This window comes from Triticum urartu, chromosome 3A, assembly GCF_056163025.1.
Source record: "Triticum urartu cultivar PI428250 chromosome 3A, HENAU_Tu73, whole genome shotgun sequence".
Classification (NCBI taxonomy): domain Eukaryota; kingdom Viridiplantae; phylum Streptophyta; class Magnoliopsida; order Poales; family Poaceae; genus Triticum; species Triticum urartu.
Genome location: NC_141875.1, coordinates 713,397,396 through 713,419,470, shown reverse-complemented (window position 1 = coordinate 713,419,470; position 22,075 = coordinate 713,397,396). Strand labels below are relative to the sequence as shown.

Here is a 22,075-nt window from a genome sequence, read left to right as displayed (position 1 = left end):
ATAATTTTATGCCGCTTAACATATTGGGGTGTGTTTATATTTATCCTTGTCCATAGGATCCATAAATTTCAACAATTTTGACACAATGCACTAAAATAACCAATAACCAGATAAAGGTAGAGAATTCTAGAGTGTATTAGATGTCAACAAGTGGTATGTCGTCAAATCTGCTGAAACCATCGCTCCTTGGCAACACTTGTGTTGGTGTTTAATTATGTAACTCAAACTCTTTCTCTCAGTTTGGGTATTTCCTCTTTGGAGGGAGCAATGTAATGTTTATCTTGGAGAAGTCATGCTTGTTACTTATGCCTAGTTTTCCTTGGGAATTTTTTCTAAGGATTAAAGTTTTCCTTGGGAATTTTATCAGAATTTTGGAGACTTAGAATCCTTGGGATTTTTTCCTATATTATTTTTTATTCATATGATTGAATCCCATAGTTTTTTTCTAAGGATTACTTTGTACAATGTTTCATACGAATTTTATTATCCACTGAAATCACTTTGAAGGAATCCTTTGTTTTTTTCGGTGACGCGATCAAACAAATCAAAATCTTGTAGGATTGAGACAAGCTTGACATTCCAATCCTATGTTTTTTCCTATTCTCAAGTTTGTAGACTCTTGTGAAGCAAAGAGGCCCTTAGTAGTGTATTCACATAGTGTTGCTTTTTTAAATCTTAGATACATTTCCAGTGTTGTTTCTGTAGTTAGCCTTCATAATAGTTCAATCTAGTTTGTGCATCACGTAATGAAGGTCCAATTTGTTATTGGAAACCGTTGTGACAAACCACATTCTTATAGTGATTCTGGTGTTAGATTTGAGCAATGAATTTTGTTGTGAAAAATATCTACCTAACCATCAATCAATCCCCAATCAACGAAAAAAAAATCGTCGGCCATTCCTTTTTTGGCTTTGTCCATGTCATGTTCAAGTTTTTTTTGAAAAGGAGGATAGCCCCCGGCCTATACATCAAAGTGATGCATGCAGCCATATTATCTAACGAAAGTAGAATACAAAATATGAGGTCCAGTATTGGCTCACAAAAGTAGCCAAATCAAAATAAAATAGAAAATGCCACAGCCGGTGAAAGAATAGGCTACAATGACTAAACACCTAGCCTATTAATTATTAGTTTGCCATCCAAATTGGTTGAAGATAATCCGTGCTACCATCTCCCAGCTGCGGTTGCACCCAGTAGGCAAAAGCTCCTCGAAGTCCGCATGAGTGAGTAACGACCACGTACGGATCCATGCAGTGGCCCTGTAAATAACCTACAAAAAGTTGGTGAAATTTTTTCTACTAAAGAGCATATCATTTCTGCAGTTCAATATGGCCCAAAATAGTGCACATTCCCTATCTAAATATGTGTCACAATATTTGTTTCTACTTCATTTAGTCATGTTCAAGTTAATAAAGCAGAACTGTTCGGTTGTATCAGTGCACTTCCCCAGGTATAATGTTTTCATTTTGACTTCTCTACTATTTTTGGATGTAACATTTTGTTTGCCTTTGCCTGGTTCTTGATCACATCCCCACCTTCAGCAGGAGGAAGAAATAAGCTAAGCTTTGCTCGTTTGAGCTGGTCAATTAAGTCAAGCAAGGGGAATGATAATCCAACAAACAAAATATGTAGGGAAAAATATATTGTCCTGATGGACAATGGACAAAATCTCTATTATAACACACCTGCAATTTGGATATTCTGATACAGCCAACCCATCAATGAATAAATAGAACACGTGGCCACACTGCAAACCTCGAAACTTCAACGGGACAATGGAGCTATACATCCTAAGTTACAGACTCGGACGTAGGCTAATAGGAGAACACACAAGATCATATATTTCTATGAAATACACTGGTTCTCGGCTAATCTGTCACATTAGACCGGGTCGAGAATGGAAGGGGAGGCGGGGTGTTGTGAGGGCGGCCCGGTCAAGGTTGCTCATCTTCTTCTCCTTCCCCTGTTCCTTCTTTATAACTTGCTGCTGTTTCTTCTTGCCGCCATCACCGGAATCTTTAACAAACGAGGAGGAGGAGGGAGAGGAGGAGGGCGTGTTCTTGGGGAGCACCTGGACATCCGAAGGCCCACAGCAGAACCCCATGTCTGAAGCTAGCTACCTCGCCTCTCTTCTTCCTTTGTCTCTGAGGTAACTCTGCTCTTTGCTAACTTATCCGTGCGTGTTTATGTTGGCAAACGATATGCTCCCATCGACCTGTTTTTATAGTGGAAAAGAGTGGCTCGATGCAAACTTCCAGTGGAAGGTTTCTACGCTCTCTATAATTTAAAAATCACAGTATTATATATATTTTGCTTCATTCGAGCTCGAGCACATGTTCGCTGGCACCTGCACCCGTTGCAACCACGACGGCCTCTCTCTCCTTTCATCGGCAGTGACGCACGCACGAACCTTAAAAAAATGTCACGTACGCACACCTCGAAGCAGTCAGGTATTGACAGGTGGGCCTAGGGACACTTCTTGTCCACTTGTCAGTAAGTAGGGTCTGTGCATCATGGCTTGTTGAATTTTCCGTAGCCTTGTTGATAGAATAGGATAATGTCGATCATGGAGCGTTGACCGGTGACTCAGCCCAGAGATGAGCTTCCTTGGCCGGCAAGGTTCTTTGGTTACAAACTTCCATTTGTTTCTACGTTCGGGAGAAGATGGGATTTTTGTGTAACTAGGAAATGCGCACATGCAATGCACGTTAATATTTAGGCAATATATTAATTGCATGCACATATTAGGTATTTGTGTGTTAATTTTGTGATTAGTGAAATATTTGGTATGATATTAATTGCATGTTAAACACATTGAACGCTCGACATTGGAGCAGTCTAGGTCGTGGGATTGACTTAGTTTGATGGCCGAGATTAGTTGGATCTGCTCCTTTGAATATTTTTATATTGGTATAGATAATATCTCAATTGTATTATTTAACAAAAGGTGTAAAAAACCACCCACACATAGGATAGTTTGAATCATTTGAGGATCGCTCACCATGCCCTGCCGCACGTAGGATAGTTGTCCCAACTTTTCATAATATGCTGGAGGAGACTTAGAAATATGTCTAGCTCCACAATAAAATCCGTCCGAATTGAATTTGCCGTCGCTTGCTTGGTTGTGGGAGGAGCACGATGACAAGAAGAAGAAGAACAACAATTGTGTCACACTTAGAACAATAGAGGGAAACTCATGGTTGTTGTCGCGGAACCAATATCACGGCTAGGTAGCGACTCTGCCCGTGATCTCCCATTGTGCAAACTAACTGCACACAAGACAAGTCCACGACCACAAGTGGACGACCAAATCAACTCCACACAATACTTCAACACATGCCTGACGAGGGCACTAACCCATCAGCCCCTGGAAGTGGCGAGACGGGGTTGAAGTTGGGGCACCACCATTTTTCGATGCCACAACTCCTCGTCCATCTAAATGGCGTCGTTACAAACACCAAACTCTAATCCTAGCTACATGCCGAACACACTACAAAACCGGGGTCCCCACCTCCCGCCACCAAAGTAGCATATGAAGAGGGTGGGACCACCGGCCTCGTGGGACGGAAGAGCTGAATATCTATAGAAATGACGTATCTAGGAGGCTCCAGTCGTGTCTTGGTTGAGGGAAAAGGAAAAAATGATTTATTTATAATGTGGAGTAGAATGAAACCTGCCGATTATGCCCTGGAATCGAAAGTGGGTGCAAGCTGTTCGTTTGGTTTACCATGCTACTTCTATCAACTTTTGTGATAGAGAAATGTTTGGTTTAGTGAATTTTGATCAGCTAGGCCAAAGATCCTCAATGCACATACTTTTTTTTTTTGAGGTGAACATACCCAGTAGGCCGAACCTATGTAAGTTTTGGCCACCGGATAAAAAAAGTGGTGCACACAAGTGATGTAGGCTTATCTTTGCTCGCGTTCCCCAAAGAATTAAGTCAAGCCAGGAGAATAACAATCCAACAACAAAAATTAATAATCCCAATAACAATGAACATAATCTCTATATTTTAAAAAGAAACACCTGTAATTCGGATCATCAAATACAACCAACCCATCAATGAATAAATCACAGGCTAATAGGAAAACCTACAGGATGGTACGTGCGCGCAGCCCGGGGCGAGAATGAAATACACCTGTAATTCTCCGTTAATCTATTGTTACAGAAGACCGGGGCGAGAATGAAAAGGGAAGTGGGGGCGTCGTGAGCGCAGCCCGGTCAAGATTGCTCCTTTTCTTCTTGTTGAGTATATGTGTTATGTGCATATTGTATTAGGTCCGTCTTCTAATTCCTTGTATAGTTGAGATGCGTGGCCCATCTTTGTACATCATATATACGTGCCTATGCACGAGAGCAATACATCGTGCAATCCTAATCTCCTATATGGTATCAGTTTCCGGGTTCTAACCATAGCCTTCCGCCTCCGCCGCCGTGCTCCTCCGCACCGCCACCGCCGCCTAGCCGCCGCCGTTCGCGCGCCTCACGCGCCGGCCGCCGCTCCTCCGACTCCCTGTGCGTGCGTGCTCCTCCAGCCGCCCACCCGCTAGCCTCCCGCCCGATCGTCTCGGCTCCGCCAGCTGCTTCCCGCCCGGGTCACTCGCCTCCCGCGTGCGCGCCCTCGCGCCGGCCGTCACGCACGCGCTCGCTCCTAGCCGCGGTAAGTCGTACACGCGCGCGACGAATCCAGCCGCATAGCGCGCCCCATCCTGCCGCCAAGTCGCTGCTTTTTTCTCCATCGCCAAGACAATCAGCCGCTTCAGACAACATGACGTCCCGTCACATGCATGTGCATGCATCAAGGAACTTTGGATCTTCTAAGCTCACGAGCACCGGATTCAGTACTTCACCGGCCACACCTACGGCATATAGCCCTGCTTCAGGAACTGCCATCCCGCCGCCGGTGCCCTACGGCGCGGCCCCGTCAGCCCGTCCTGACTGGTCGCACGGCTCGGCTCCGCTGCCCCCGCTGGCGTACGTCGCCGCCCCACTGCCGGCGCTCTCCAGCCAGTCCGTCGTGGCCCCGTCGCCGGTGCCATCTTTGTCCGTTGACCCCTTGCTGTTGCGCGGGGCGTTCAACGCGCCCGTGTACGGGGCTCCCACGTACTGGTGGGGGTTGTCAGCAGACCAGCACTCGCCCACTGGGCAGCATCTAGACGACGCCTAGCACCTGCAGCATCTGTCAGCGGGCCAGCAGGTTTTTCCGGCGGGCTATTCGGCCTACCCGGCACCGCAGTCGCAGCCAGGGCTACTTCACATACCCTCTGGAGAGTACCCACTGCCGCTGCCGAGCGGTGGCTACGGCCTCCCCATGGCGTCTCCGTCTCCCTCGCCGGCCCTGCCGCCGGCGCCTTGGGACCCGGTGCTCCTTCCCGCACTACATGCCGCTCCTACGCCGAATAACTACACCGGAGGTGATGATTGGTACATGGACACCGGGGCTACGGCTCACATGTTTGCTCATCCTGGTAATCTTGCCTCCTTCACTCCCGTCACCACCGACCGCCGCATCATTGTCGGCGACGGTTCCACACTCCCTATCACACATGTCGGGCACACTTCTTTCCCTTCCAATTCCATGCCTATTACTTTGTCTAACATACTTGTGTCACCTCATCTTATTAAGAACCTTGTTTCCGTTCGTCGTTTAACTCGTGAAAATCCTGTTACTGTTGAATTTGACGAGCTTGGGTTTTGTGTCAAGGACGCTCGAACCAGGATGGTACTTCACCGATGTGACAGCCTCGACGAGCTCTATCCGGTGCATTCGCCGTCCACCTCCACCACCGCACCGGTTGCTCTCTCCGCCGGCGTCGATCTCTGGCACGCTCGTTTGGGCCATCCCAACCCTGTCACCCTTCGTCATATTCTTAGGAGTTTCAGTTTCAGTTGCCATAAGATAGAGGATCACACCTGTCATGCCTGACGTCTCGGCAAACATGTTCGCCTCCCGTTTAATAACTCCACCACCATTGCTTTTTTTCCTTTTCAATTGATTCATAGCGATGTGTGGACCTCTCCGGTTCCAAGTAATTCGGGCTATTTATATTATCTGGTTATCCTTGATGACTATTCTCATTATGTGTGGACTTTTCCTTTGCGCAGAAAGTCGGATGCGCTCTCCACCTTGACGGCTTTTTACTCCTATGTCAGCACGCAGTTTGGGCGTCCCATCCTTGCTCTTCAGACTGACAATGGAAAAGAGTTCGACAACCTTGCTTTCCGCACTTTTCTGTCGCATCACGGCACAATTTTTCGTCTCACATGTCCGTACACTTCCCAGCAGAACGGTCGAGCCGAACGCGTCCTTCGCACTCTGAACGACTGCATTCGCACGCTCCTGTTCCATGCTAATGTGCTGCCTCGTTTCTGGCCGGACGCACTCGCTACTGCTTCTCTTCTCCTTAACCTTCGCCCTTGCCGTCCACGGTGGAACTATGCACCTCACCATCTTCTTTTCGGTACGCCCCCATCTTATGATGGCTTGCGTATTTTTGGGTGCCTTTGCTATCCTAGCATTGCCGAGTCGGCTCCTCAAAAACTCGCACCTCGTTCTGTCGCTTGCATCTTCATCGGCTACCCCTCCAGCTCCAAGGGATATCGGTGCTACGATCCCGTCTCTTACAGTGTGTTCACTTCCCGGCACGTTTACTTTGATGAGCATGTGTTTCCGTTTCACCAGGTACCCCCGGCTGTTCCTCCCGACACCGGTGACGCGGGCTCCTCGACGCCTCTCCCAGGGCGCTCGCGCGCCTCTCTTGGCCCGCCCCCTGGCTTTGAGGCGCGCCCCCCGCATGCGGGGCCTCCTCCAGCCGCGGTGCTGGCACACCCGACGCCCCCGACGTTGGCGCCCGCGACCCCCTCGGCGCCCCCGGCGCTTGTGGCCCCCTCGGCCCCCTCGCGCCCTCGGCCCCCTCGGCGCCCGCGGCACCCTCGGCGCCCGCGGCCCGCCCGGCGCCTGTGGCCCCCTCGGCACCCCCGGCGCCTGTGGCCGGTCCGGTCACCCGTGCCCGTACGGGCATCTTTCGCCCGAGCTCGTGCTACGCCTCGGATGACTACGTCCATGCGGCGTCCACCTCTGAGTCGTCGCCGTTGCCGTCCTCCGTTCGAGCCGCTCTTCGTGACCCGCTCTGGATGGCTGCAATGCAAGAGGAATTTGACGCCCTGTTGCGCAACCGGACGTGGCAGCTTGTTCCTCGTCCTCGGCACGCCAACGTGATTACCGGGAAGTGGGTCTTCAAACACAAGCTCCGTCCTGATGGTACCCTTGATTGCTACAAAGCGCGCTGGGTCGTTCATGGCTTCCGACAGCGTGCTGGCATAGACTTCACCGACACCTTCGCTCCGGTCGTCAAGCCTGGCACGATACGCACGGTTCTCCACCTTGCGGTCTCCCGTGCGTGGCCGGTGCACCAGATGGACGTCTCCAACGCCTTCCTCCATGGTCACCTTGAGGAGCAGGTCTTCTGCCAGCAGCCCACCGGGTTTGTTGACCCGGCGCTTCCCGACCACGTGTGCCTGCTTTCGCGGTCCTTGTACGGACTCAAGCAGGCTCCGCGCGCTTGGTACCAGCGCATCGCGGTGTTTATCCACCAGCTTGGGTTCCGCTCTACCCGCTCAGGCGCCTCGCTCTTCGTCTATCATCAGGGCTCTGACACAGCCTACTTGCTGCTCTATGTCGACGACATCATCCTGACGGCATGTACGGCTGGTCTCCTCAGTCAGCTCACGGCTCGTCTTCGCGCTGAGTTCGCCATCAAGGACTTGGGTCCTTTGCACTACTTCCTCGGTGTCGAGGTGGTGCGCCGTCCGGATGGCTTCTTCCTTCATCAGCAGAAGTACGCCCACGAGCTCCTGGAGCGCGCCGGCATGCTTAACTGCAAGCCCGCCGCTACGCCTGTTGATACGAAGGCCAAGCTTTCTGCCACGGATGGTTGTCCTGCTTCAGATGCTCATTTCTATCGGTCTATCGTTGGTGCTCTCCAGTACCTCACCCTGACTCGACCGGAGATCCAGTATGCCGTGCAGCAGGTGTGTCTTCATATGCATGCTCCTTGCGACGTTCACTGGGCTGCCGTCAAGCGGATTCTCCGCTATATCTGTGGCACTATGAATCTTGGCGTCACGCTTCACGCCTCCGCCGACACCGCCCTCACCGCCTACTCCGATGCAGACTGGGCGGGCTGCCCTGACACTCGTCGCTCCACTTCGGGCTATTGTGTCTACCTTGGACCCTCACTTATCTCGTGGTCGTCCAAGCGGCAGCCTACGGTCTCTCGTTCCAGTGCTGAGGCTGAGTATCGTGCGGTGGCCAACGCCGTCGCCGAGTGTTCGTGGCTTCGTCAGCTGCTTCAGGAGCTCTCTTGTCCTGTTGACCATGCCACGGTGGTCTACTGCGACAACGTCTCGGCGGTCAACCTCTCCGCTAACCCGGTACATCATCGACGGACCAAGCATATTGAGTTGGATATTCATTTTGTTCGGGAACAGGTGGCCCTTGGCCATATTCGTGTTTTACACGTCCCTACTTCACAACAATTTGCTGATATCATGACCAAGGGCTTGCCTACGGCGTCATTTGAGGAGTTCCGGTCCAGTCTTTACGTCAGCCGCGGTGCCGCTTCGACTGCGGGGGGTGTTGAGTATATGTGTTATGTGCATATTGTGTATTGGGCCCGTCTTCTAATTCCTTGTATAGTTGAGATGCGTGGCCCACCTTTGTACATCATATATACGTGCCTATGCACGAGAGCAATACATCGTGCAATCCTAATCTCCTATACTTCTCCTTCCTCTCTTCCTTCTTCAGAGCATCTCCAACAGCCGCGCTAAACAAGCGCCGTGCCGCAAATTTGGTCATTTTAGCGCGCGCGCAACCCGGCGGGTGGCTCCAGCGGACGCGCAATAACGCACGCGGTATAAGGAGTTGGGTGCGCGGTCAGATCCGCTATCTCGCGCGATGTATTTGGGGCGCCCGCTTCCGCGCGCGGCACACTCGAGCGCTCGCGCCGCACTCTCTCCTCTCCGCCTCCTACGCCCCGCGCGCGCCGCCGCCGGCGAACTGCACCCATGGACGCACACGCTGGCACCCCGCTCACCCCATCCTAGAGCAGCGACCCCTCCACCGCTACCGCCGCCGCCGCAAACCCTAGCCCGGGTCACTACTAGGAAAAAGGTTTTTAACGACCGTATATGTGGCCATTAAAAGTCGCATTGTTGTCGTTAAATGTCAATAACGACCACAATATGCCGGTCATAGTAGGCTCCATCGTTAAAACTAATTTTCTGGTCGTTATTCTTATAACAACGGGATAGTGTGTGGTCGTCATCCCTAAGGCAATAACAACCACAATTATAGTATTAGCAAGCACTTTTGTCATCGCTAATAATTTTATATCATTTCCATTCAACCACCTATAGAATCCTTAGTAGCATCCAACGCTTAAATGTTATCCGCATTAATTAGGAAGCAAAAGAATCTCAATATTGAAAGGGTCATAGCCTCTTTTATTAATAAAAGTAAGATCAACTAACAAAATTCCGACATACAAATCTGGAATTAAAACGGCATTTAAGACATTTGAGTCAAAAACACTCCTTACATGACCAATGTACTTCTCATATCTAATTTGGAAATGAAAAAACTAGAAAATATATTCTTTATTAATCTTCAATCGAGGGGCGCCATCATTGTTTGAATGGATATAATTCTTCATCGGTGACTAATACCTCCTCATGCTTCTTTATACCAAGGTGCTCCATCATTCCTACAAAATGTTGAGTAAGTTATAAAAGTCAGTTCACATAAATAAATTGGCACAAAGTATATCGGCAGATAAAATCAATATATGAGAGCAACTTACTTGAGCATGTTGGCTTTTATGAGGAGTCTGGTAGACCTCTGAGAATTGTCAGAAATTGGCACAAAGTACATGACATAAGACGAAGTCATATCTGGCCACTTAGTTACAAATGGATATTTGTTGCAAGTAAAAACTAAAAGAAAGTACTTGTATATGCCCTGAGTGACAAAATAGAACATAACTAGAAGGCATTAATGGTTATAGACCTAGAGAGCATCAATATATAATATGAATGATCATAATGGAATTCAAATGCAAACATCCGTGCCTCTTATTAAAATCAGACAGGAGCACCGACCGCCGGGAGCAACTGCAAACACAAGATACAATAAAACAAGAAACCACTGTGGTGCCAAAAACATTTTTTGCCGAAGATAATTAAAGTGCACAAAGGGTATGTTGGAAATAATGATGGCGTGTGTTGTGTTGTATCTGGGTTGTACGCAGAACAAATACCTAGTATACTAGGATTAAAACTTGTAACCAAGTAGGTTAGCCTGTGGTAGTCCTAGCTGCTATATATACGCATGCATACCCTTTTGTAAACATTGAACAACAACGAGAAATAAAAGAAAAGAATCAGGCCCAATACAAGGCAATACGCCCAATTTTTTGTCTATACGTGTGTATTAGTACGTTTCCAGCCGTGAGGACCGATCAACGCAAAGATCAATTAGGTGCTGTGTACGTGTGTGTTGCTTCAGGCTTGAATGAATTATCTAGATACTAGCTTTGGTACTGCGTGTTGCTTCGGCCAGTTTGGGACAGGAATCAAACTGCTTGTTCTCTTTTACAAAATCCTCACATATGAACAATCAATTTCCATGTACAAATAAATATAATCTATTGACTAATTATTATACAGGCTAAATCATACCTCACGCATTGGCATGATTACTGCAGAAGACAAATACCATCTTCTCTGAACTTAAAGTTCAGAATGAACTTAATACATTTTTCGAGACCAGCAAAAACTGTGATCTCAAACGGATTTTTCTGACCTTAGTATTCAAACCTGTAGAAATAAAAGAAACCAAATCAACACTATACTTATTGGAACTGATTCAAGAACAACTAGACCTATGCAAAATCATCTTCTCTGTACAAAACAACTTAAGCGATTAGTATCTTCCTAAAATACCTTAATTGGAGAAAGGTCATCTAAGAAAAACATGTCAGGAAGAGCTTGCTCGACCACTCCGCTAATTCTCTTCTTTCACAAATAAATCTGCATCAAGGAATAAGAGAATCTTCACGGTCAGGTGTTCCTTGGTGTTGTGGCGACGCATGCGCCTCCTCCTCCCTGCTCAGATCCTACTCCCACGGGAAGAACAAATCGGTCCCTGCCCCCGCCGCCTCTCTATCCTCCTCACCCCAACAATGCGTGGAAGGCCGGTCTAGGGTTAGCCCGTACCTCTCCTGCTCGGCTTCCTCCCAATGGCCGTGGATGTGGAGGGCATGGATGTGTTGTATCTTGGGAGATGGGTGGACGAGGGTCATAACCGAAGGCGGAGGCCATGCTCATGGCGGCGGATCGGGTGGAAGAGGAAACGAGAGAGAAGCGGCTGGCAATGTGGGAGATGAAACGAGGGAGAGGGGGTGAGATTAGGAAGGTGAGGATATTAAAGGAGGAGGAGATTGGGTCAATGACGACAACACCCATGGGCTTAAAAAAGAGTAATTTGGTGTTTGTTACATGTAGTTTTTTTCCTGGGGGGGTTGTTACACGATAGTTGGTAGCCTTAGCCTGATCTCCACCATGCAAGGTTCGCTTATAGTTTTCTAACGACCAAGAGTTTCTTCCTCTCATCGTTAATGATAGTTTTTCTAGTAGTGGGTGGCGTTGGCCTCGCCTCTGTCGGAGCTCCTCCGACCATCGGCCTCGCGCGCGGCCTTTTCATGCCGCCGCGGATGACCTCGGCGGCGGGTGGCATCACGCCGGCGCCGGCCCGAGCCGCCGTCCCCTCCTCGAAGCTCCCCAATGCGGCGCGGCCAAAGAAGGGCAAGACATCGGTGAAGAAGAACAAGGTGGCGGACGGCTCCGGCACCTCGAAGGCGAGGAGGAAGAAGCTTGCAGGGCGTGCGACGGGCGCGGTGGCTACCGAAGCGCTGGCGAGCTCACTCGTTGAGCTGGCGGCCGACGCGCACAACATGTTCGACGAAATGCCTCCAAGGTAAAAAAAATTCTAACTTTTCTTTTCTTGTTATTTTTTCAATGCATTCATATAGATAGCTTATTTGCATTGTTCAAAAAACTTCGTAGTCTCAGTGATGATGCATACATGTCAACTATGGGTGTTGGCTCCAACAATTCGCATTGGTCTTAAACCAATGACATGCATTTTGAAGACCATGCATTGAACTTGTGGGCATGAACTTTTATTCATCAATTTGTTTGTGTGACATTTTATATGTCATGTTCATTGCATTTTGAATGTTAGAAATTTATTTTGTGTCCAAAATGCCATATATGCAATGCCCCGGCGAGTCGCGTGCGCTGCATTTTTTGCGCGCTGCTGGAGCGGCGCGCGCTGCATTTTAACGCGGCTGTTGAAGCCAGCGCTGGTGGCCGCGCAAAACCAGGCGAATGGCGCGCGGCAAACTAGTTTTTAGCACGCGGCGCGAAGCGCGGCTGTTGGAGGTGCTCTTATACCCTGTTGTTTCTTGTTCTTGCCACTGTGGCCGGAATCTTTAGCAGCCGATGACGAGGAAGACGGCGACCATGAGGATGAGGTGTTCTTTGGGAGCACCTGGACATCTGAAGGGCCGCTGCAGAATCCCATGGCTGCCCTGCTAGCTACTACCGCACCACCTTTTGATATTTTCTTCTCTAATTCCTTTGTTTCGTCTGCTCTTCTTGGCTAGTGATTCGTGTGTGTGTTTCTGTTGGAAAAACAGGGCTCCTGGTGACCATTTTATAGGAGAGGACAGCCAGCTCCGACCTTCCAGCAAGATTCGCTGCTCACATTCGAGCACATGGTGGCCTGCACCTGCACACGTCGCAACAACAACGATTTTGCATTCCATCGACAGTGACGCACCCACGTGCCGCATACTTGCGTCGCGCGGCAGCAAGTGTCTAACAGGTGGGCGCCTGGGCTCTCATGGAGTCATGGTCCACCTGTTAGTCTGTAGTATTGTGGCGCTGTTGGTACTTGCAGTCTACCAGGGCTGTTGAATGGTTGCTTGGTTGGCAAGGTCCCAATGATAAAGACTTTCAGTCGTTTTCTCCATTTTCTTTGGAAAATGATTTATTCATGTGGAGCAGAATGAAGACCTGCCACTTAATTATCTCCCTTGAAGGATAGTGGGAGGTAGCCGTTTGGTTTTACCATGTGTCTTCTATCACCTTTTTTATTATTTAGAGAAAATCTTACTGTTAATATATTTTGATGAGTTGGATCTAAAAATTTCACCATCGATACTTATTTTAGAGAAGTGTTACCAGTATATTTTCTGAACCTATGAATCCGTTGTACCCGTTGTTTTTGGTCATCGATAAAAAAAGTGTGTTCACAAGCGAGGTCATGGACGTGCACATTTGCCGAGCTTTCAACACCTTGGTTCATGCGCTTTCATCCTCTTCGCCATAACATTATGCAATAGAATCTACCATACAAAGTCGGGAATCACCGCATGATATCAATATGCATGGACACATTTTTTTTCTTTTTTCATCTTTTCGTTAGTTTATGACAAATACATCAAACTACAAACATTTTTCCTTAGGCATATGAACATTCTTAGCCATCTACGTTGTGCAATAGAATCTAAAGATGTATGTAGCCTGAGTGGTTTTTTTTATGTTAATGGCACACGAATTTAACAGGTAATATACTTGTTGAAATATATGAATATAGAGATGGCATGCAACGGTGTGAGATATGGTTATCGACCCCAGAAAAATAAGAAGGAAAAACGCACTCAATGAATTAATTTTTACTTCTTTATGGTCAGGTGACTTTTTTCACATCAAGTCATGGGGACACCATACGTAGTATGATGACCATGGGAATAATTGGTGGCTATGAACAAGTGGGTCTGCTCCTCTTCTTCGGCTGACTTGAATGAAATCGATGGATCTGAGATTCGATGAGCACGTGCAAGGTCCAAAATGATTTAGTCTCGCCATTCATGGCGAGCCACTTAATCAAGTCACAATCCGAATTGTTCTATTATGATGTTTGATTGATTCGGCTGAGACATGTGGGCTTAGTTGTCTCCGGCGAGACTTTGGTAATGACTACAAGCGACGACACGCAATGGAGGTCTGGTGAACCCCGTGAGATTATCTATAATTTTTTTCTAGGGTCTGTTCACGATTGTTCCTGTCACCTCTGTTTTCTAGCCTCTACACATACTGTCTTTCTGAAAAACTAAGTTTAAACGATTAAAGTCTTCTGGCTATAAGTAATAATTTAAATGGGTTTGGAATTTTAGGTGATAAAAAAAATATCAGTTTCATTAGTGAATGGCAATATCATTTTCAATTTTTTCCACTATATTCTCAGCTGCCGGTGCTCTCGTCGCTACGACGGATCATCACATTATCAATCAGAAGTTGTGTTTCAACGTGCTAATGATGTGACATGTTCAACCGTTGTTACCAATTCTTCTCTGCTTTGAGAAAGAAAAGACTACATAATTATGACACAAATAATGAAATATAGTTTTTAATAAAAAAGTAAATAATTCATTTTAACCTTCATTTTAATTGTTTTATACTAAACATTTTTATTTGGTCATAACTCGTCTTATCATTCAATAAATATTCTTTACTAAAACATTTTTATGTATGTTATCTTTTTGCAGCATAGATAGGGGATAATTGATGTAATTAATCCATGTATATTGAGGTTACATGTTTTTCACACAATTTTAATATTTATAATTAAAAAATTATGTTGCTTTGACGAGCTAAACTATATTTTTTGTGAAAATATGTTAGTATCAACTGTCTTAGAATTCCTGAAAAAAAACTTTTGTTTAATATATTCCACCCTAAAACTTTTGTTCAACTAATAGGAGAATTCTAGAGTGTATTAGATGTCAACAAGTGGTCTATCCGTGAATCTTCTAAAATCTTCACTTGCACCCTCTATACTTGGTAAGAAAACCATACCATTCCCATATTTTTAGTACTTTTTTCAAACTTGTATCTTTTCAGTTTTTGTTGTGCAATTTTAACATGCTCCCTCTTACCCCCCCCCCCCCCCCCCTCCTCTTTTCATATGGGAAGTAAAAATGCAAGAGTTGATCAAACCCACTACTTAATGGAATCAACGACTTAGATCTATTTTATAGTATTACCTCTCATGTGAAAAGGGGAGGTAAGAGTGAGTATGTTAAAAAAACTCCATAATTAAAGACAGTAGCACAAGGAAGATGACACTGCAAAGTCATAATATAAAGGAAATCCAGTCTCCCATGTGGATTTAGTCTCCCTCCTATTTATGGATTGTGATGCATCCTACCATTGTTTGTTGTTCCAATGGCTGCAAGTGCCACTTGAACTGAGAGCGGCAATTTGGCTCTTGACCACCAAAGCGCTTGGTATCTAACAGAAAAGAGTTTTTTTTAACATGCTCCCGTTGTCAATTCATTCTCTTTTCTATTACTTTGGGTATTTTTTTTCTTTGGAGGCAGCACGATAATGTGGATATTTGAGAAGGCTTGCTTGTTACTTATGCCTAGTTTTTCCATTCCCTTTGTCTTTTGATACTGCTAAAATTATACTCTTGCTACTACTTGATAACAGACCAATATCTCTTACTCCAATTCCCCAAGGTAAGCGCACCTCAACCGCCGACGTTCAAAATGACCGCAACCGTACAGACCGCGCGTCTAGACGCGTTGCCCATGTCTGACTAACCTGGCCTGCCAAAAACCCCTCTCATGCGCCCGCGCGTTCCCTCACGACTATAATTAGCGCCGCTTCAGAGCGTTAGTGCCGCAATTATGCCGCCCAGAGTGGACGCAACCTATCACTTGAGCCGACATTGAAGCTGGGCGGCGATGAAGAGCGTCGCCGTGCTTCTTCCAGGTGAATGTCTTGTCTCTCCGCATTCAAACGGCACCAACACGTCCGCCTCCCTTCACTAAACGTACGTGTTTGCCGATGAGCCTACTTCGGCGCCACCCGTCCGTCCATCTGCCACCCACCATTAGCGACCTTGCCGGCTAGCCTGGCCACCACCCACTATTTAACCTCCACAGGCCGGTAGCTCACCTGCATCCACCCACCCTCCTCCGCTCTCTATCTCCTCTATGCACCACACCCGCCATTGCCTCCTCGAGCTCCAAAGCCTTGTGGGCCAGCCTTTCCTCTGCACAGAAGGAGGAGATCGCCGCCATTGCGGCCGACTGGCAGGGCGCTAGACGGATGAGCTCATCGGGGCCTGGCGCTACGGACATGCCAATTGTAGAGACGGGCGGTGATGAGCTAGCGCCACTGTCCGTGCTGGCAATTGCCGACATGAGGATGGGCGAGGCTCGTGCCCACTACATGGACATGGTGCTGGAGGAGCAGGAGGATGTGTTTCGGCGGGCGTAGGCCAACCAGGCCTACATGCTCCACCTCCTCGACAAGCATCCGCGAGCGGAGGAGCTACTCGTCGCCGACATGGCCATCGCGCCGGACATGGACGTGCCCAAGCAGGAGGCGCTGCTCGAGTCCTACCTCTTCGCCCGCGATATTCGCTGCGAGCGCTAGCGCTACCGCCAGTATCAGGCAAATTTAGAGGCCACCTACAAGGAGATGGATGAGTTAGAGGATGAGGTGTTCAGCAAGATGGAGGATGAAGACGAGGTCGCTAGCTTGGCCTCGCCCCGCGGCACGACCATGAAGCCGGCATGCCCGCGAGCGACATCGACAACAAGAAAGAGTAGCTCATGGGAGGTCACCAACACTTGTATCCGATGAAGGCCACCTCCTCCCTTCCTGTTGAGGCCATGCTTGGTGGCCTAAACATCGTCAGCCGACTAGTCGCTTGCCGGCGATGTGGGGATGGATAGCTTCACTTCCCGGCACTTATGGCTGCGGAGGAGGCGCGACATCATTTGTCGGGGGGTCATGGCCGGCCGAAGATGGGGAACGGGCGCCGACGGTCATTTTAGGCTAGGTTAAGAGTCCGGTCTAGTTGAAATATGTCTAAATATAATGAATTTCCTCCGGTTTAAATGAAAAGCATTCTGTTTTATTTAAAAATTATTCAAGTATGAACGAATATTGTCCAGTGCTTTCAGATATGCATCAAATTTGTTTATGTTCATTAAAATTATTCCAAAATGTTACTGGACATATGCGGACTGCTTTGGATAGTCGCCTCATGCGCCCGTGTCAGCAGACTGATCCCCCTATCCACGGACAAATAAGGTGTCCGATTTGAGGGTCGGTGTTGGAGATGCCCCAACCTGGTCTTTTGAATTTCTATGTCAAGATGCGACACAATTCAATGATGATATTCTGGTAAACAAAAAAATGCCACTGAAAATTCATGACAAGGTTGGCACAACTTTCCTGTTCTTTCCGATTTTGATGTCAGGGTGCAACACAATTCAATGGCGATCTTTTGCGCAGTGACACAAGGTCAATGTAAACTTACTGAGGTTGGCAAGACATTGAGCATCTCCAAAAGGAACAAAGAGCTACAAAAGTGTCAGTCAAATGATAGAACTTAGGGACTGCAGCGCACCACGTGGTATAATAAAGTACCTATGGTATATATATTGTTAGGCAGAATACCGGGACTCATCTCAGGCACACTTCGGAGTTTGGGAAGGTTTGCCTTTTCTCCCTGTTTTGTTGTATACCATGAGGCAACTGCTTGCTGCTATTCCTACCATTGAAGATCTCAGTTAATTTTGCCTCTCCTGTCATGACAAAACTTGCTGATTATAATGCGACTCTACATATGGCCTGTACTCTTTTCTTTGTTCTGGCTGAAAAGCTTTGGCATGGAGAAGGCTGAAGGCACATCTGATGTTAATAGCGTGACCCTTGCAACTGTGCCTAAATCACACAGCTGTAAGGATCACATTTGCGGAGGTCAACAGTATAATTTGTCAAGATCGTACTACTGTTAATTTAGATTATCACTGCATGTCAAAAGTGCTGATGTCAATGTCTATTGCTTCTTAAAAATGGTCTGTGCTTTCCATTTCCCTTTATATGACTTAATGCACTGAGAACAGCCTTGAGCATTGCCATATTTAAGCTGAGATCCTCAGAATCAGCAGCTTTACATCTAAAAAATTGCACTACCCAGGCTGCCAGCTTCTCCTTCTCAACTCTGGAGCTAGGCCGTTCAGCCTGGCTTCCGAACAGGGCCTTACTTCCATATGCTTCTCGTTAATTATCAATTCTTATTTGATGCAACAGTCTAGCACCTAGTACAGCCATCCAGTAGCTTTCTGTACTTTGCATAAATTGATCATGCACTTTTTTTAATAACACATGGTTCAGGTGGCATTTGTTGCCATCGGAGCAACTATGGTAGGAAGCATCACATTCGTGAAAAAGGAGGGCGACAACGTCCACAAGGGAGATGAGGTTTCCTTTATACTCTGTCCTTGCGGGTGTTCTGCTGCTTATGCTAGTGTGTTAATTATCTAATACATCTTCTTTCTCCCAGTTTGGATATTTCTCTTTTGGAGGGAGTACGGTAATCTGCGTGTTTGAGAAGGTTTGTATTCTTTCTCTCTGCTTTTTTCCCTTATTAGATGCTGATAATCAACTTCGTAAACAATATGTTATCTCTTGCGCCAAGTCCCCAAACTAAAATGTTGTTTACATTGGCAGGATGCGATACAATTCGATGCTGATCTTCTAGCCAACAGCGAAAGATCACTGGAAACTCTTGTCGAGGTTGGCACAACATTGGGCGTCTCCAAACGGAACAGAGGGCTAAAAGTTTTGAAGCTACAGAAGTGTTCAATTGAATGATAGAAGTTAGTGAGTGCAGTGCAGCATGGTACATAACTGTAAAGTTATAGGACATAGCTGTTGGGGAACGTAGTAATTTCAAAAATTTCCTACGCACACGCAAGATCATGGTGATGCATAGCAACGAGAGGGGAGAGTGTTGTCCACGTACCCTCGTAGACCGAAAGCGGAAGCGTTAGCACAACGTGGTTGATGTAGTCGTACGTCTTCATGATTCGACCGATCAAGCACCGAACGCGCGGCACCTCCGAGTTCTGCACACGTTCAACTCGATGACGTCCCTCGAACTCCGATCCAACCGAGTGTTGAGGGAGAGTTTTGTCAGCACGACAGGGTGGTGACGATGACGATGTTCTACCGACGCAGGGCTTCGCCTAAGCACCGGTACGATATGATCGAGGTGGATTATGATGGAGGGGGGCACCGCACACGGCTAAGAGATCAACAGATCAATTGTTGTGTCTTAGGGGTGCCCCCTGCCCCCGTATATAAAGGAGTGGAGGAGGGGGAGGGCCGGCCCTCTCTATGGCGCGCCCTAGGAGAGTCCTACTCCCACCTGGAGTAGGATTCCCCCTTTCCTAATAGAACTAGGAGCCCTTCCAAGTAGTAGGAGTAGGAGGGAAGGAAAGGGAAGGGAAAAGGAGAAGGAAGGAAGGGGGCGCCCCCCCCCCCCCCTCCCTAGTCCAATTCGGACCAGCCCATGGGGAGAGGTGCGGCCACCCTTTGAGGCCTTTCTCTCCTTTCCTGTATGGCCCATTAAGGCCCAATACGAATTTCCGTAACTGCTCGGTACTCCCGAAAATATCCGAATCACTCGGAACCTTTCCGATGTTCGAATATAGTCGTCCAATATATCGATCTTTACGTCTCGACCATTTCAAGACTCCTAGTCATGTCCCCGATCTCATCCGGGACTCCGAACTCCTTTGGTACATCAAAACACATAAACTCATAATATAACCGTCATCGAACTTTAAGCGTGCGGACCCTACGGGTTCGAGAACTATGTAGACATGACCGAGACACGTCTCCGGTCAATAACCAATAGTGTAACCTGGATGTTCATATTGGCTCCTACATATTCTTCGAAGATCTTTATCGGTCAAACCGCATAACAACATACGTTGTTCCCTTTGTCATCGGTATGTTACTTGCCCGAGATTCAATCGTGGGTATCTCAATACCTAGTTCAATCTCGTTACCGGCAAGTCTCTTTACTCGTTCCGTAATACATCATACCGCAACTAACTCATTAGTTGCAATGCTTGCAAGGCTTATAGTGATGTGCATTACCGAGTGGGCCCAGAGATACCTCTCCGACAATCGGAGTGACAAATCCTAATCTCGAAATACGCCAACCCAACAAGTACCTTCGGAGACACCTGTGGAGCACCTTTATAATCACCCAGTTACGTTGTGACGTTTGGTAGCACACAAAGTGTTCCTCCGATAAACGGGAGTTGCATAATCTCATAGTCATAGGAACATGTATAAGTCATGAAGAAAGCAATAGCAATAAACTAAACGATCAAGTGCTATGCTAACGGAATGGGTCAAGTCAATCACATCATTCTCCTAATGATGTGATCCCGTTAATCAAATGACAACTCTTTGTCTATGGCTAGGAAACATAATCATCTTTGATCAACGAGCTAGTTAAGTAGAGGCATACTAGTGACACTCTGTTTGTCTATGTATTCACACATGTATCATGTTTCCGGTTAATACAATTCTAGCATGAATAATAAACATTTATCATGATATAAGGAAATAAATAATAACTTTATTATTGCCTCTAGGGCATATTTCCTTCAGTGTCCCACTTGCACTAGAGTCAATAATCTAATTCACATCGCCATGTGATTTAACACCAATAGTTCACATCACCATGTGATTAACACCCATAGTTCACATCATCATGTGACCAACACCCAAAGGGTTTACTAGAATCAATAATCTAGTTCACATCGCTATGTGATTAACACCCAAAGAGTACTAACGTGTGATCATGTTTTGCTTGTGAGAGAAGTTTAGTCAACGGGTCTGCCACATTCAAATCCGTAAGTATTTTGCAAATTTCTATGTCAACAATGCTCTGCACGGAGCTATTCTAGCTAATTGCTCCCACTTTCAATATGTATCTAGATTGAGATTTAGAGTCATCTGGACCAGTGTCAAAATTTGCATCGACGTAACCCTTTACGACAAACCTTCTTGTCACCTCCATAATCGAGAAACATATCCTTATTCCACTAAGGATAATTTGACCGGTGTCCAGTGATCTACTCCTAGATCACTATTGTACTCCCTTGCCAAAAACAGTGTAGGGCATACAATAGATCTGGTACACAACATGGCATATTTTATAGAACCTATGGCCAAGGCATAGGGAATTACTTTCATTCTCTCTCTATCTTCTGCCATGGTCGGGTTTTGAGTCTTACTCAACTTCACACCTTGTAACACAGGCAAGAACTCTTTCTTTGACTGTTCCATTTTGAACTACTTCAAAATCTTGTCAAGGTATGTACTCATTGAAAAACTTATCAAGCGTCTTGATCTATCTCTATAGATCTTGATGCTCAATATGTAAGCAGCTTCACCGAGGTCTTTCTTTGAAAAACTCCTTTCAAACACTCCTTTATGCTTTGCAGAATAATTCTATATTATCTCCGATCAACAATATGTCATTCACATATACTTATCAGAAATGCTGTAGTGCTCCCACTCACTTTCTTGTAAATACAGGCTTCACTGCAAGTCTGTATAAAACTATATGCTTTGATCAACTTATCAAAGCGTATATTCCAACTCCGAGATGCTTGCACCAGTCCATAGATGGATCGCTGGAGCTTGCATATTTTGTTAACACCTTTAGGATTGACAAAACTTTCTTGTTGCATCATATACAACTCTTGTTTAATAAATCCATTAAGGAATGTAGTTTTGTTTATCCATTTGCTAGATTTCATAAAATATGGCAATTGCTAACATGATTCGGACAGACTTAAGCATAGATACGAGTGAGAAACTCTCATCGTAGTTAACACCTTGAACTTGTCGAAAACCTTTTGCGACAATTCTAGCTTTGTAGATAGTAACACTACTATCAGCGTCCGTCTTCCTCTTGAAGATCCATTTAATCTCAATGGCTCGCCGATCAATGGGCAAGTCAATCAAAGTCCATACTTTGTTCTCATACATGGATCTCATCTCAGATTTCATGGCCTCAAGCCATTTCGTGGAATCTGGGCTCATCATCGCTTCC

The 22,075-nt window shown here is 46.7% G+C and overlaps 1 long non-coding RNA gene across 1 annotated transcript; it reads left to right on the top strand.

Annotated features, from left to right (window-relative positions):
- The first annotated feature begins 18,061 nt into the window (after positions 1-18,061).
- On the top strand, positions 18,062-18,866 carry LOC125549385 (uncharacterized). The gene is made up of 3 exons (XR_015599974.1): positions 18,062-18,414; positions 18,497-18,547; positions 18,664-18,866. It is a non-coding gene; the product is annotated as an uncharacterized LOC125549385 (long non-coding RNA).
- The last annotated feature ends 3,209 nt before the right edge of the window (positions 18,867-22,075 follow it).